The sequence below is a fragment of the Mycetomoellerius zeteki genome, unplaced genomic scaffold (genome assembly GCF_001594055.1).
Source record: "Mycetomoellerius zeteki isolate Tzet28-1 unplaced genomic scaffold, Tzet1.0 scaffold25, whole genome shotgun sequence".
Lineage (NCBI taxonomy): Eukaryota > Metazoa > Arthropoda > Insecta > Hymenoptera > Formicidae > Mycetomoellerius > Mycetomoellerius zeteki.
The window spans coordinates 2,040,645-2,056,499 of NW_017257227.1; the positions used below are offsets into that span (position 1 = coordinate 2,040,645).

General features: G+C 37.5%; 1 protein-coding gene across 2 annotated transcripts in view; it reads left to right on the forward strand.

Moving 5' to 3' along the window:
* The window catches only part of fz2 (frizzled 2), an 88,498-nt gene that overhangs the window by 21,768 nt on the left and 50,875 nt on the right, over positions 1–15,855 (forward strand). The gene's annotated exons all lie outside the window — the stretch shown is intronic.

The window sequence follows — 15,855 nt, forward strand, 5'->3', positions numbered from 1 at the left end:
TACAAATGTAAATTATACATAGTGATAATCCATCCATATCTAATCGCTGTTAATTAAAATGATTAATGAGGAAAGTCCATTAACACGCGTGCAAATAGTAATCGGGTTCAATCAGATTAGCGAGATTTCAATCTCGATGTTGCACGCCTTTGCAGCTCTATTTACTGATTTATTTAAAATCAACGTTGCATGCAAACCATGAATATTTAACTCTTACAATTAGTACATACGATTAAATCATTCGTGTCCTGCGCACAATTTCTTTTCTTTGAAATATTAGGAACACCAAGTAATTAGTTATAATACACACACATTTATATACAATCTTTTAAATACATAATTATACAAATACTTTCTAAAGATGTTAAAGTATATGTAAGAATCATTTAATAATTTTTGTATATTTGTAAAAGTGATGAAAATTAATTCAATACACGAATGACCTATCGAATGTAGTAAAAGACCAAAAAATAATCATTAACTTCATAAGCTTGCATATTATCGTTGAACTTATTTTCTCTCTTTTATCTCAGTTTGCATATAAAAAATCAGGCCATAAATGACTCTAAAAATATTGGAGGTTCGAATTATTTTTATTGATAAAAAAATTATGATGTAATGGAGCAATTTCGGATTCGGTTTTAGAGTGTCAAAATACCATGAGAATACCATAGTCTAGTCTCCCGATCAAACATTAAATTTTGTTTTGTGGGGGCCTATGTTATTGGCTACGTTTACACCGTGCATTTAGGCCGAGGCCTATACAATAGATGTCTTTGTTTATCCTGTATATCAAACAAAGACACCTATAGGACACGTATAGGTCGCGGACTAAGCGCACGATGTAAACGTAGCTATTCTTACTCTTCGACTCACAGTAATAAAGGATATCCTGATTCCTTTCTATTTACATTGCTGTACGTTGCGCAGTAAGTATCTAAAATCTCTCACTTGTATATCTACAATTCAAATTTGTTCCACCTCCGATCATTCATTAGCGTCATGTACCGGATAATGCACTTCTGCTGATCGATTTTAGCCTTTGCCTTCGCGCAAATGAATTCGCGGTCTCGCGGAAAACAAAGTGATTGTATTTTTTTGAGTACTAGACACGGTGCCATCTTTTGACTAATGTTCCGTTGGAGATCAACAGCCCTTCTGTCGGAGGTCGATTACACAAGCACACAAAATGAAGTTCAATGTTTGATCCGGAGATTAGAACATGGCATTCTTATGTACTTATATTTGAATGTTCTATAACCGAATCTGATGTCCAAATTGCTTCATTACGTCACACTTTTTATTAACGAAAAATAATTCGATTTTTCAGAATTTTTAGAATTATTTATAGTCTGGTTTTTAATATGCAAGCTGAAGTAAAAGAGAGCAAGTTAATTTAACGATAATATGCGTTTATTATCGCTTATTATCGAAGTTAATACACAGAGAAAAAGGTTTCTTTGGATTTAGTATTCCTATTATATTTATTTGACTAAAATTTGTTTTATTGAAACAACATATGCTTGTACGAAATATTATATTATTTGTTTGAATAAAAATTTTGTTGTTTCATTCGAAAAACCTCTATTGTTTGACTGAAATAACATTATTATTTGAAATAATATCTTTCCAATAATATATTATTTGATTACAATGAATACAAACAATGAAACAAATTATTTGTTTGAAAATGGCAAAATATATTGATAGAGGTTATGGTAGAGGTTATGATAGAGGTCCATGCTAATAATTGCCTTCTTAGAACAACTATTATTTTTTGGCCGAAATTACGAAAACAATGGCTTATACGTCTAACAACAGGATTAAACGAACAGCACTATATGCTATATCAATTATGTTTGTGCAGTATAATTTGATCACGCGAATACCGAAGATAGACATTATCTGTTCAAACAAATAATGTATTTAAGACAAAGATATACATTGTTTCAAATTCAAACAATCGCACTTATTAATTTAAACGTTGGTTTGTTTGGACCATTCCAAATAACAAATTTATTTGGATATAATAAAATTTATTAAATCCAAAGAAATCTTTTTCTCTGTGATATGCAAACTGGTAGATTAAAGATGCAGGAAAATCGAGGTACTTTCTATCGATAGAAAAATAATTGTGACGTGATGGAGCAATTTGGATGTCAGATTCGATTTCAGAGCGTCAAAATACAAGAATACTATTATCCAATATCCGGAATAACAAATTTTTTTATGTGGCTGTGTTATTATTGCTAAAATTGTTATTTTTCTGTATTGCTTTGTACTCTTTTTAGAAAAAAAAAATCAGATCTGACCTTCCTGGTCAGAGATTTCTTTTTAAAACCAGAGAAAAATGAACATATGAGTTTAAAAAAATTGATCAAAATTTAGCCGGAAGTTCTTTCCTTCTGCAAAAGAGCCGGATTCGTTCAAAAAAACTGGAATCTCCGGCTGAAAATCGGAGAGGTGGCAACTAGTGCGGAGGTGGTACTGGAAAAGTACGCGTAAGGTATTTAACTTTGAGGCGCGCAAGGTAAAAACAAAACTTGGCGATTTTTCTCGCGATTTCGTGTGAACATGTGACGGAAGGGAGGATCTCGCTGGAAGGGAAGGAAAAGGATTGGCTGGTCGGGGCGTTCCTCGAATTACCGGCGGAATTGCCAGGCGGAATTAGCCGCGGCGCGGTACATCACAATTAATTCGTAATTAAATCCTTTAGGCGGGAGGGAGGAGGCGTGGTCCCTCTTTCGTGTATATGCCGTAGCTCTCGCGTGGGCGGCCAGGGCGTTCGAAAGCATGCTCCGACGAGCCAACACGATGATGTCGAGGGGGGCCGCGTATCGCCGCGCCGGTGTGACAGCAGGAAATAAAGGGCAAGCCGTGCATTAACGTCGACGGTCAAAGGGTCGCTCGAATATCGACCGAGAGACGGTCGACAGTGTTAAATTGCCATTTGTCGGTCGGGGAATGTCCCCGCTTGTGCTTCGTACCCGCGCTGACTGTCGTCCGATATATGTCGTCCGTCTTGTATACTTTGACTCCCTATTGATGAAATCCTGACGCTCCTCATGACATCCCTGTATCGTTTTTAGTATGTCGTCGAGTATTTCCCTTTGTTCCGGCCCATTTTTTATTCTTCATCTTGATCCGCTTTTACACGTGCAAATAGCCGCGAGAAAATATTTCGTTAGAGCGAAAGTCATGTTAATCACAAGCGACACGCTTTTATAACGAGATCTTTTTCGGTTGCATTTTTTGTACACGTGTGTGTATGCATGCGTATATCTTATGCATTTAAAATGAGAGAAATTTAGAGATATACTTAAAATTTGGAACGAAAGAACAAAAAGGAACATGTAAAAAAAGAGAAATGTATTATAAAAAAATAATAAAACACACGGAAAGAACGATTTTGCTAGGTACAGATCTGAGAATATATTTGTTATTACTATTAAAATAATTATCTAGAAATTTCAGGCATGATGAGCAATGCTGTAAAAAGTTTTGACATTCTAGCAATCACTTTAAACGTCCTACATAATTATTTTTCATTTAAAAATGTGAATAAAAATTTATATTTAATGTCGCTAAAAAAATGAAAGAGACAGTTCCTATAAATCATTGTTGAATCAATATTATAATTTATGAGTCTTCAATGAGTCTTTTTTATGAGACCCTAAATTAATATTGAAGAAGAAGATATTAGACCAGATATGGTCTGGACGACAGTATAAATACCTATATTAATATTAGTGATGTATTGAATCGCAAACAGTTATGAACATTAAATAGCAATTTATTTGGGAAAAGATTGATGAAAGTATGACTTGATGAGGATAAAATTCGGGGTACGATTCAGTCTCGGAGAACCCTCACAAATATAGCTCCCAGATTGTTTACCATAGGATCGTACTCGATGTGACCGAAGATTACTTTCGCCATCCTGATCGCGTTTCTGATCGAGTTTCCGGGCTGCGCGGAAAACTCGATACGAATTACCGCCCGGGGGTATAATATCGGCCATCCAAGCCTAGTCGCATCCTCTCCGACACCAAGTGGAAATCCCGTCTGATCCCTTCTGTCGATTTCGTGCGTCACGTTCATCTTCTCTTCAATTCGCACTGCGTAGTTTTTATTACACTTGTTATTATTATTAAGACACGGAACGGAATGTCTGAAAAACAAAAAATTTTACAATAAAAATTCTAGCACGATAATAATTAATCTAAACAGTGAATAAATCAAATAAGAAAAGAGAACAATTAAATTGGTCGTCGTTCGATAATGATGCTATCAGCATTTTAAAACATTATAAAGAACTTAAGCAAAAATAGCGCAATTATTGAACATCACTCACGCAGATTTTATGTGTTTACTCTCCGATATATAGGACAGGACACTTTAGCTCTTATATCGATTATTTTATTCACTTAGTATCAAATATCCAACGTTGATATTACCGACTCTCGAATCTCTCCCCTAAAAATATCAATCATCTGTGACGTTAATACCGTTTGTAATAATTGAAAAAGTTTCCACACGTTAATTAGAATCATTGTTCACATAATTATTACAGCTTTTTTTTTTAATTTATTTTGTTACGTATCTCATTTTTAATTAAATGTCAACGTAGCAGCCAATTACAATGCATCGAGCGCACCTTATGCGAATTACAAATATGGAGGAGTAAAAGTCATTATTTTTTTTTTCTAAAAATTCAATTCTTTATCTATAGTGGGACGAAAATGACTTCAAAAGCGCACATGTAACGGATAGATAACACCTGAACAGCATAGAAAATATAAACGAGTTCCCACATATTCCTCGTTTAATACATATGCTTTCCTAAAATGTCTATCAGATATAAAACTATATATATGTATTTTTTTATATAGCCTCGTTTTTTATGTAGCGTCGTTTTTTTTCTTTTTTACATCTTCGGCATTCACGTTGTGAGTTTTTAAGACAAGTCGTAACTAAAAAGGTGACGAAGAACATCATAAACCTTAAATATCGCTTTGAAAAAAGAAAAAAATTGCTACAATATTTTAAAAAATACAATTTTAGAAAATATTGAAATAGATTTTGTGAGTAAATTTATTATCGTGATACATTACGTGCGCTTAATAGTATTTGATACAATTTTACAAAGCATGTTCCACACACACATTACTCGATATTTTTATATCTTTTGTTACGAAGGAAAAAGTCAGAATACTATTATAACTAAACGAGAAATATTTAATCATATCGATCGATTTTCACTTAATATTAAATAAGAAGTGGTTACAAAATCTCATACTGCGCAATATCAGAGTAAATTTGCTGATATTACGATAATTAGCTTCTTGACTCATCTCATGTCGCGTAATCGCTTAGGTGTAGTTATACTTCACCTTGCGATCGGAAGTGCCGACAGAATCAGAAGAGTGAAGTCACATTACTAGTAACGCCATTAGCGTTACGTCAAAAGGGTAAACGAGTCACGTGCATAAGTGCACTGTGGTAGCTCGCGAGCGTGCTCGTTAAAAAACGCATTATATTACACATATCGGAGTTGCACGAGTGAACGAGCGCACTCCGAAGGAACATAGTGCGCCGCGACGCCTTTGTCACGTCGTCAGCAAACGAGCCGACGCGACGTCGAAATTTAGATAGAGCGCTCGGAAATGCTGAGAAGAATCGCTCGCAGAAATCATTGCCACCGAATTCTCGTATTTTCATGTAAATTCACACCATTGCAGCCGTGGTCGCGTTCTCCTTCCTCCTCTCCTCCGACGCGTTGCTCGTTTTTGCTTTCGTGTTCTTAACTCGCGTCGCGTCGCACCACGTCGTTCTCGTCGTCGTCGTCGCGTCTTTTGTCTGTCTGTTGGTCCGTGCGAACGGTTAGAAATTAGTATTCGCCGCATTTCCACAGCCTTTTTTCGTATGCCGCGAGGCAGGTCCGAGACCGACGAAACATGCAGGAGCAACGGAATTTTTTCTACGACTTTTCCCGCTTTTTTGACGTCGTGAGAGAGATGCGTTCATTGCCGGTACGTATACTGAGCCGGACATACTTCGAATGCGAATTGTCGTTTACCACAACTCACAGTTGAAACGTACAGTTCAGGTTTTTATACGACGAATATAATATGCGCGTATACGAAAGAAATATTAACGTGGCCACATTACATCTCACCATAATGAGAAACTGCAGTAAGAAAAAAATAGAGTCGGATTGATATAACTAAACAGAATTTTGTTAATCGATTAGCGACGATTTTTCAAGGATTAATCAAGTCAATGTATGCATTTCTGCCAATGTACACTGGACAAAAAGTCTCGTTACACATTAATTAGAATTCTCGTAGATTTCACCAGAAAGGTACAAATGAGATACTTACAGTTAAAGCTGTCAAATATTCTAAATAACAAAAAATTTCATTACGATAATTAATTCTAATTTATATTTGGGGGGCGTCGCGACTCTACCGCGTCGCTTGATAATCAGAATTTGTTTTGTACTTCTTATTATTGGTACAAAGAAAACATTTTTAACAATCTCAAAACATTTTTTCTCAGTTTAAATTAATTATTTCGGTTTACTTATCTTTTTAACTTATCTTTGTTCTCTTCACTCTTTATCTTTTTGTTAGAAAGATAAAAAGCTAAAAAAAAGTTAATCTATACTGATAGAAATGAACTATAAGATACATTTTCTTTTAAACTTTGTTACTTTTGCATTTGCGAGTTAACAATTCTGAGAAAGGAGATTCTATAAAGAAAAAGTTCGATATTGGCTAAGCTCTTACTTATCAAAATGCATTACCGACTCCTTGCCTTCTTTTGAGTGCTAAGTGTAAGGACGTCACTCACATCGGAATACCAAAGATCCAGTTATCTATCTACCTGCTCTTTCTTCGTTTTAGCAGGCGAGTATCGATCGTTCTGTAAAAATATTGTTATGTCTCGATGTACGAGGACGAAAAGACGACGGTTTTATCCGGAAAGAGGCTTTCAATAGACGAAATTAGGCCGTACGAAAGTGCGTAAATCCCTGTCAAAACAGGATTTTCAGACGTGCAGCGTGAAAAGCAGGCTTTATCGTTTCATGTCTTTAGGGATACCGGATTAGTTTTGTACGTTGACAGGTATGTCGCGCGCTCGGACGACACGAATCCGAGCGATCGTGACGCATATTGATGAGACCATCCATCGGCCCGTAAAACCGCATCGGGCTAAGAAATTGATTTTGTGCGACAAACAATTCCCCTGCAATATTCAATTTGTATGATAATGGTAGTAATCACGCAAAACAAAGATACAATTACAGTATTATCATATTAGTGAAATATTCTATATAAACACGTAATACGATATATAGTATATTTGGTGAAGTTTAAAATTGTATTACAAAAAGCAAAAAATCGATTTCACTCACAAAACACGATTCCAACGATAGACTGAACGATTTACTGAAGTATATCATAAACTATTACCCTAGTCTTTAACTTTTTTAAATTTTTTATAAATTATAAAATTCACGCAAAATTATTATTAGGCACCAAGATTCGCTTTTTGGATGAATAAAGCCTTCTTATTTATTATTCATATATCAGTCGATATATGAAAGAGAGAGAGAGAGAGAGAGAGAGAGAGAGAGAGAATAACAAATTTTATTTTAATAATTTTTTATTTTCTGTCATAAAACTTCTAACTTTATTCTATATCATGTTTTATGTAGTGTTATAATATATTATTATATTTTACATTTTATTTTTCTAGCATTTATTTGTTGTACAACTAAAATATCTTTTAAAGATATTCTATATTCTTGTCTCAGTTTCTCCTTTCTATTGTTATTTTTTTGCTAAAAGTTCGTGACTCGATATTGCTTTGTCCTTCCGCTTATCCCTCATCGATCCTGCGATTAACTTGCAGCACTTTTGCTTGGAACGTACGATAGGTATCTCGTAACCGAGGTTAAATTGCCATTATTTATACGCGCGGCACGTGTCTCATTGTCTCGTTGCTCACCGGATAGATCGTCTACCATGCGGCAATAAAATAATGAAATGTCCGCGTGCGCTTCCGTAGCACTGCTTCGTGCAAGATAATCGCGATGTCCGACAGCCAATTACATATTCGAATGCTGGATTACAACGAGAAGTACACGTAGAATGATAAAATCTTTCTACTTGATAGAATAGAAAAGAAAATTTGAGATGTAAAAGAATTAATAATGTTAAAAATTCTATGTAAAGAAAAAAAGATATAAGGGATAGAGTATCTTAAACGGAAATTTTACAGTAAAATTGCCATATCATTATGATGTTATATCATTTGGACAAGAAAAAAATTTCTCATTTCTTTGCTTATAAATGATAATTCTAAAGATTTCTTTAATATTTCATCGGTCTAGTTCGCTCTGCTTGTCTCCGTATTATTAAACAAGGTCAGTGCCGGTTCTAAAGCAGTCTCGCGTCGGCGATTTATTATCGGCAAAGAGAAGCACGTCGCAGCATCACATAAAGCGCGCTCAATGAAGAAGTAGATCGCGATGGAGGAACGAATGGTGGACGAGATGCAGGAAGACGGCGGCTGGGAGGGGAAGGGTCGCGGATGGGTGAGAGCGAGGAAAAGGGGTGCAAGGTAGCGACAGGGAGCGCCCGTAACTAACGCACCGTGAAATCTACTAGGCACGCGCCATTTCACTTAGCCCATGGCGGCTCCTTTTCCATGCAATCGCGAACGGTGTGGCTCTTCCTCTCTTTTACCACGCCGCGACCGCGCCCGGTTGGTTTTCCGTCGCTGACGACAGTCATCGATTCTCGAAAGTCAAGAACACGCGAATTCAGCCGTTCCGCGAATCCGCGACTCGAATAAGAAAAATACAACATTCATCTCCGTCTCTTCTCGTCGTCGACGAAGTAGCGATCTTTCTGTTTTCCAATCGCGTAAGAAGCGCGACGAAGAAGGCTTCGAGTACGCTTCTCTTTCTCGAAACGCTGACGTAGTTACCGTCGAGAATTTTCGCTTTCGCGTATTGGCTTTTGCTATGTGCCACGGACCGTAACAATGCGTCGACCACTTTACCGCTGTAGCTAACAACTTTCCTCGATAAGTCGCGCGGTAGGTCGTACAAAGCCGTCGAATATTCAAAAGAATTTCTAACTGTCTCTCCGCGTTGGCGAGCGGAGCAGCGAGGCTCGAGTTGAAACGCGAAGGGCAACGAACTTTCGTTGAAGTCACGACGGCAGACATGGCAAACGCTACACTAGGGATTCCGTGGTGGTATGTGTCGCTTAAATAAACTTCAGCGAGAATAGATCGTCGAAGTGGAACATTTGATTTCAGCTACGACTGTCAACTGAAGGTGTACGTGCGGTTTTTACGGTGCAAAGAGCGATATACTCTCGGCTTTTACGGTGTGAATTTAACCGAGGCGTTTGCTGCACCTAATCAATTCTTTGTAGAGTTTGTTGATTGAGCTTTATCAACCAAGCGCTTTTTCTTTAATACATCTGTGTTTCTTATTTCTTTTCAAATTTAATTTTATTTTTCAAATATTGATATTTTATATAGAGTGAAGAATAGCACTTAGGGAAATATTTTCTTTAATATAATTCTTTAATAGAGAAATTTGAATTGGAAAATTGTTTTGGGAGATTACTGGTCATTTTATCAAACACTTTAGGTAAGTGTTAATTCGTAAGATTATATTGCAATATTACAATTAATTATATCCTCTATTTTCTGCAATAAATAACGACGTTAGTTAAAATGTTAGTTTTCAAGTTAGTTTAAACGAAATTGGAAAGTCATCGGTCGCTCGATACGTTAAAAATATCGCATTCACGAAGGGTGATCGATCAGCGTGACAGTTAAGACGGGCGAAAGACATACGAGGTAAATGTCGCCGAGCATCAAGATTATCCAGTTATCTGGAAGAAAAATCAATCGGAAAAATTGAAAGAATTACGTTTGACATATGTTTAAGAGGCTCCCAAGAAACATTCATTATTTCTTTGGAACACAATGCCACTTGATATCTCGTAACTTGAAACGAGACTGCTCTGTGAAAATCTCTCTCTCTCTCTCTCTCTCTCTCTCAAAAATTCCAACTCTACGTACAATTTATTCACCCCTTTCTTCACCCCTGTGGCGCAATCCTGTTTTCTTACCCTTCACCTTTCGTGCCGTATCGCATCGTTCCCGAACCACCACGTACGTTCGTGCTCGCGTCTTCGGGGGTCTTTTTACCGTGTGGTTAGCGAAGGGATGAGGTGTGAACGAAGAACCACAAGTGGCCCGGAAAGGGCATCCCTTTTCGCCCCCGATGGTAACTCAATCCGCCGACCGGCCAACCAGCCAACCCTACCGTCGCTTGCGACTTTCACGGAGTTACGCGTTTTCCTGCCGACATTACATTCGATATATACGAGGCATCGGTAGAGGTCAGATCAGCCACGGTCGATTGGAGCTACGCCCTTACACCACGGGAATAAGCCGCGTACGCGAAAGAGAGAAAGAGAAAGATAGATAGAGATAGAGAGCGAGAGATAGAGAGCGAGAGCGAGAGCGAGAGAGAGAGAGAGAGAGAGAGAGAGAGAGAAGCAGGGCCTAGGGGGTTGGCGAACCGCCAGGATTCCCCCCGAAACGCCGAAGCGGAGATATCACGGCGTGGTGGGTGATTCACGTGCGCGCGAGCGAACAGTTACCGAGCGACGATGCAACAAATTAACCGGCAGTAATTGGTTGTCGTATAACGTTACCTCGCAATTCGCGGAATTCTCTAGGGATACCCGCGGGCGTATATACGTCAAACAGCAATCCACCGTGTTATTTCAATAGCAGGCTAACCGTTCGGTTAATGTGTATTATCTACATCACGTTGCTTGAATCACTTAATCTCGAAGCAGAACACGAAGAAATTCTTTTCTAAACGTTAGGGTCTCTGTAAGTTTACAGGGTGTGTGCGAGGGATTAACTGTTACTAAGAAAAAACACCACAACTCTGACAATTATTGATATTTTTATTTGAAATTTTCAGGAAAAAATTGAAAAATTATTTTATTTCACTAAACAAAACTTATTGTTCGATGATACTACCTTTGACTTTGATGATGGCGTTAAGTCTCCTGATGAACGCATCGCACGCTGCACGAAAGTGGAACTGCGGGATTAGCTGCCATTCTCGGCGAAGACATGTTTGAGCGCGTCCAAACTTTGGTGTTTTTTAGAGGACACCTTGGTCTGCAAAATACACCTCTAAAAAACACCAAAGTTTGGACGCGCTCAAAACATGTCTTCGCCAAGAATGGCAGTTAATCCCGCAGTCCCAATTTCGTGCAGCGTGCGATACGTTCATCAGGAGACTTAACCATCATCAAGGCCAAAGATGGTATCATCGAACAATAAGTTTAGTGAAATAAAATAATTTTTCAATTTTTTCCTGAAAATTTCAAATAAAAATATCAATATAATTGTGACGTTTTTCCTTATAGTAACAGTTAATCCCTCGCACCCTGTAGACAGAAATTCATTAATGTTAGAGCATGCGGTAGAGAGAGAACAGAGAGGGGAGGAGGGAGGGAATTAGCATTTTTTTAAAAAGCACGAACATAGCATACGTTGAGAAAGCATGCGCTGAAAGAATAATCATGTGACTTCTTCTACATCTGCATTTTTTATTTTGTGTATTCTTATTTTGTATATCATAATATATATCATATACAGTTATATATATATTTATATATATAGAATATATTTTTAAAATAGTAGGATATTAATCTTTATATAACTCAGCCATTTCTCTTCAGAAATTAATATACGATTTAATTAATATCAAGCTAATCGATGGATCGAAAGAAATTGCGCAAAAAACTTAGCACTTAAAATACACACGTTTTTATTTGTTACCACATATGCAAATAATTCAGTTTTAAGGATATAAGTTTTTGACAGAAAAAGAGAAGAAGAGAAATAAAACGCCAACATTATTATTTTTTTATGCACAATCTGTGTACAAATATTATATTTCGCTGGTTAGTAAATTTGCCGAGATTCTGAAGACAGCCGTGTGATAGCTATGGAGTTGAAACGTAATAAATATCAAGGATTAAAAAGCCGCTTCCCAAAATTAATTGGCGTGCGACAGCCTCCGCGGCGGCCGACAACCAGCCGACGTAGTAATTGGGAAGAGAAACGAGAAGACCAATTGTGGCCACCTGTTCTGTTATGAGTGCGTAAACGAAAGGGGCACCTTAAATGACTTCGCGTACGCGTTTCACAATTCCTAGCCATTACCTCGTTTCAAAGCATCCCGTTGAGTACACTCAAATAATCCCCAAGCAAGACCTTGGGCACGAATGCCCGCTAAAATTTTCAACACAGAGTACACAGATACCTCTCAACATTAATTAAATTTGGAATAACATTAACAATATTAACAGTATTAGTATTATACCCAAGTTCTCTTAATACTTAAGTGTAATCTACGTGCTTTTTGCTTCTTATTTCTTACTTTTTATTTCTTGCCTTTTTTGTGACCGATTTACTGATAACCGTAAAGATTACAAAATTATATTTCTTATCACATATTTCTCGTCTTTTCGAATATTTATCAACTTTTATCTTGGAAAACAAAGAAATAAGGCAAAAGATAGGAAGTAAAAAAATGATAAAAAGCAAAGATCTATAAATTTACATGTAGATTAACCTTTAATTAAAAGTAACATAATATCAATGTTATAATTGCACTCAACAATAGATTTGTTTTTTATACTTGCCTTCTCTGAACTGGCGCACACGATGCAATAAGTTCGAGAATGCAGAAATAAAAAACAGACCTAATATATATATAGTGTTACATGATAGTTACATTGTAACACATAGTTACAATGTTGAGTGCGAAATTATAACATTGATGTTATATTACCTTTAGTTATGTTACTTTTTGTTTGTGTCGATTGAATGTTCAGTACAGATCAATTTGTGACAAACATTAAATTTGTTTTCGTCCTTTCTTTCCTGTAAAGATTAAGACACTTTGTATAATTAAGTATAATTAATTTTTAAATATAAAAGAATTACAAGTTATGTTCAGCTTATTTGAATAAAGACCTCGTTTTAAAACCGAGAGGGAAGAAGAGAAAGTACAGTCATTACAAGTCATTAGACGCCTACGTAGTTTAAGCGTGAAAAAAAAATTTACGCTATACAATACACGCTTAGACCGTTGTTACTCAGGTAGATGGTCGGTTGATGGTTTCTTCACGCCACTCATCGGCTGAACCGACAGTAGCATAGGTCATATATTTTATTCATAGAATCTTGAGAAATTTTATGTGACGACTGATGATGCATCATGTACGCCATGAAACGTGCAACTTTCACGAGTTCTCCTTTATATTAGAGAAATTAGGACTCGATCGTCTCTATCGGACGGCCCGTTAGTAAGTTTTTTGTCTCCCGTACGTCTCGAGGGGATAACGGCTCTCTCGAAAACTTAATAGCGAGCAAGCCTTGTGAGGCCTGTCAACTGTTTCCAACAAGCGACGGCTTACTCCTTCCCCGAGTTTCTCGTTAAGCGATGCTTACTACAAGATACAAGAGGCGTAGGTAGAAACATCTTGCTGTTTCCCAGGGTGCACGAGGACGCACGATAAATATCACGATTGGGGGACAGCGTCGAGCTGTTTTTCGAAGAGGGCCAGGTAGAAATTCTCGAGACAATTTTTAACGACGGCTACTACCGTCACCTACTATCAAAACGCACCTATCTGTTCTCGAGATGACGGCCTCTTCTCCTGGCAGGTTCAAGTGTTTTGTTCGTTGTTCCGACATTCGCTTCCAACCTGTGGTGATCATATTTATCACCACAGGTGCACTCTTTTGTAATCAGATTAAACATATATTATTGAGATTCAATAAATATTCCGAACAATACAAAAAGTGTAGTTATCACAAACCCACATAACGAATCGAGATAATGCACTGTTAAGCTCATAATGTCAAATTGTACCCAAATGAATTATTTTTAATTGTTTTTATAGGCAGTTAGAAATAACAAAATGTTATTTAACTCAAGGGATTAGGTTACCATTACTCTTTTAATATCTAACAGTATAGCAGGTATATCTATAACCTTAGAAATCGGAAACTGTGAGTCAACTGTCTGGTGTAAAATTAATTTATCATAAATCTTCTTCCGTTTAAGATTAATTAGTAGATAAAAATTAAATCGAGAAAGAAGAGAATGTTAATAATGTTGATGAATTCAGGCATATACTTGTTTGAAAAATGCCAGCAGCGAGAGATGATTACACAGTCAGAAATTCTGTGGGAAGTTATAGAGTGAGATTGCATCTTAATGCCTCCACGACGGGGGGGAACAAAGTTTATTTATCGCCATTGGTACGCTCTGTCGCCTGTTTGTCATTACGAGTAATGCAGTTTTAATAACTCTTAAAGTTTCTATTCTTCGTTGACAATCCCGCTTCAACAGTTTCGTTCGCCATTATTGTCATAATAACGCGACGTGGTGCTCCCTTCTAGCGGATGCGAGGTGCAAAGTTATCGGCATGGATGAACGCGGTCAAGCAACAACCGCTGTATCTGCCATTTCTTTTAGACCAACGGCCGACATATCATATGTCGCGTCCGTTTTTCGCTCGCATATATCTTCCGCGACGCTTACAACCTCCTTGCCTGATCCAGCCCATGGCGAGTGTCTCGTTTCACGAAACCGACCGGCAACCAAAATGGGTAATAGGATCTACCGACGGCAAGTAGTCGGAAGTCTCTCGCAGATGGAACAGCGAGAGAATATTCGAACGCTCCGCTCTTGCCCCTATAAAACCATCCACGCTAATGACACCAATAAATCCTGCTCCACACCAACATCTTCGGGGGCATCGTTGAACGTGGCATCGTATTCGCGGCGAGAGAGTGACGGCGCGGGCGGGGATATTTGCCATGAGAACCACTGCGATATCGCTTGTCATAAGTCACTCAGCGTGTGGTGTACAGCGAACACGGGCCCGTAGAATCTACAGGCCCGTTCTCGACTCCTTCTCTTTCATTCTATTTTCCTTAGTCCCTCTTCTCGCGTTCCCTCCATCGGCCTTCAATTCGTTTTTTTATCAGCCGTCCTCCTCTGGTCCGTTCCTCTCTTTCTTCATCGCACTCGCACCCGTTCTCTCGTTATACATACAACCAGTTGATCCTACGAGCGTTTTACGAACAACTTCCAACAGACCACGACCAGGACATTGCGCGTCTGCCCCGCTGGGCGCCTCATCGCTATCGAGCGAGTTGTTCATTCCACACGCTAATCCAGTTGCGCCATCGAATTCGGTGCCACGGTGCGCGATGTGGTTTAGTCGTTAAGCGAGACAAGTAGAGAAAATGCTGATAATTCATTTTATGATTTGCATTAAGATAAATTCTATGCGAAAGGTAAGGAGAGAAAGATGATTCATGATTATTTATTATACGCCTTGACAGGAATTATGACGAATATTAAAACATTACATTAAAAATACTAACTCATTGCCTATAATAGAAGTAGTCCTAATAAAATAAGTCAACTAAAATAATATCATATATACGATAACGTAACTAAAAGAAATTTTTACGATCCTTTGTGTAGATTTAAGTATCGTGTAAATTAATAATGCGCAATCTTTTTTGAGGATTATTTTCAGAGGGCCATTTTTTAGAAATAAGTAAAATTTACCTTTTAGACCGCTATGTATTTAATGTTTATTTCGTTTGCATGCATAAAATAAAAAATATAATTCTATATTTTGAGTAATGAGTCGGGAGGTTGCAAAAAGTTCATAGATGGGCTGCAAATTGCATTTGACTGAC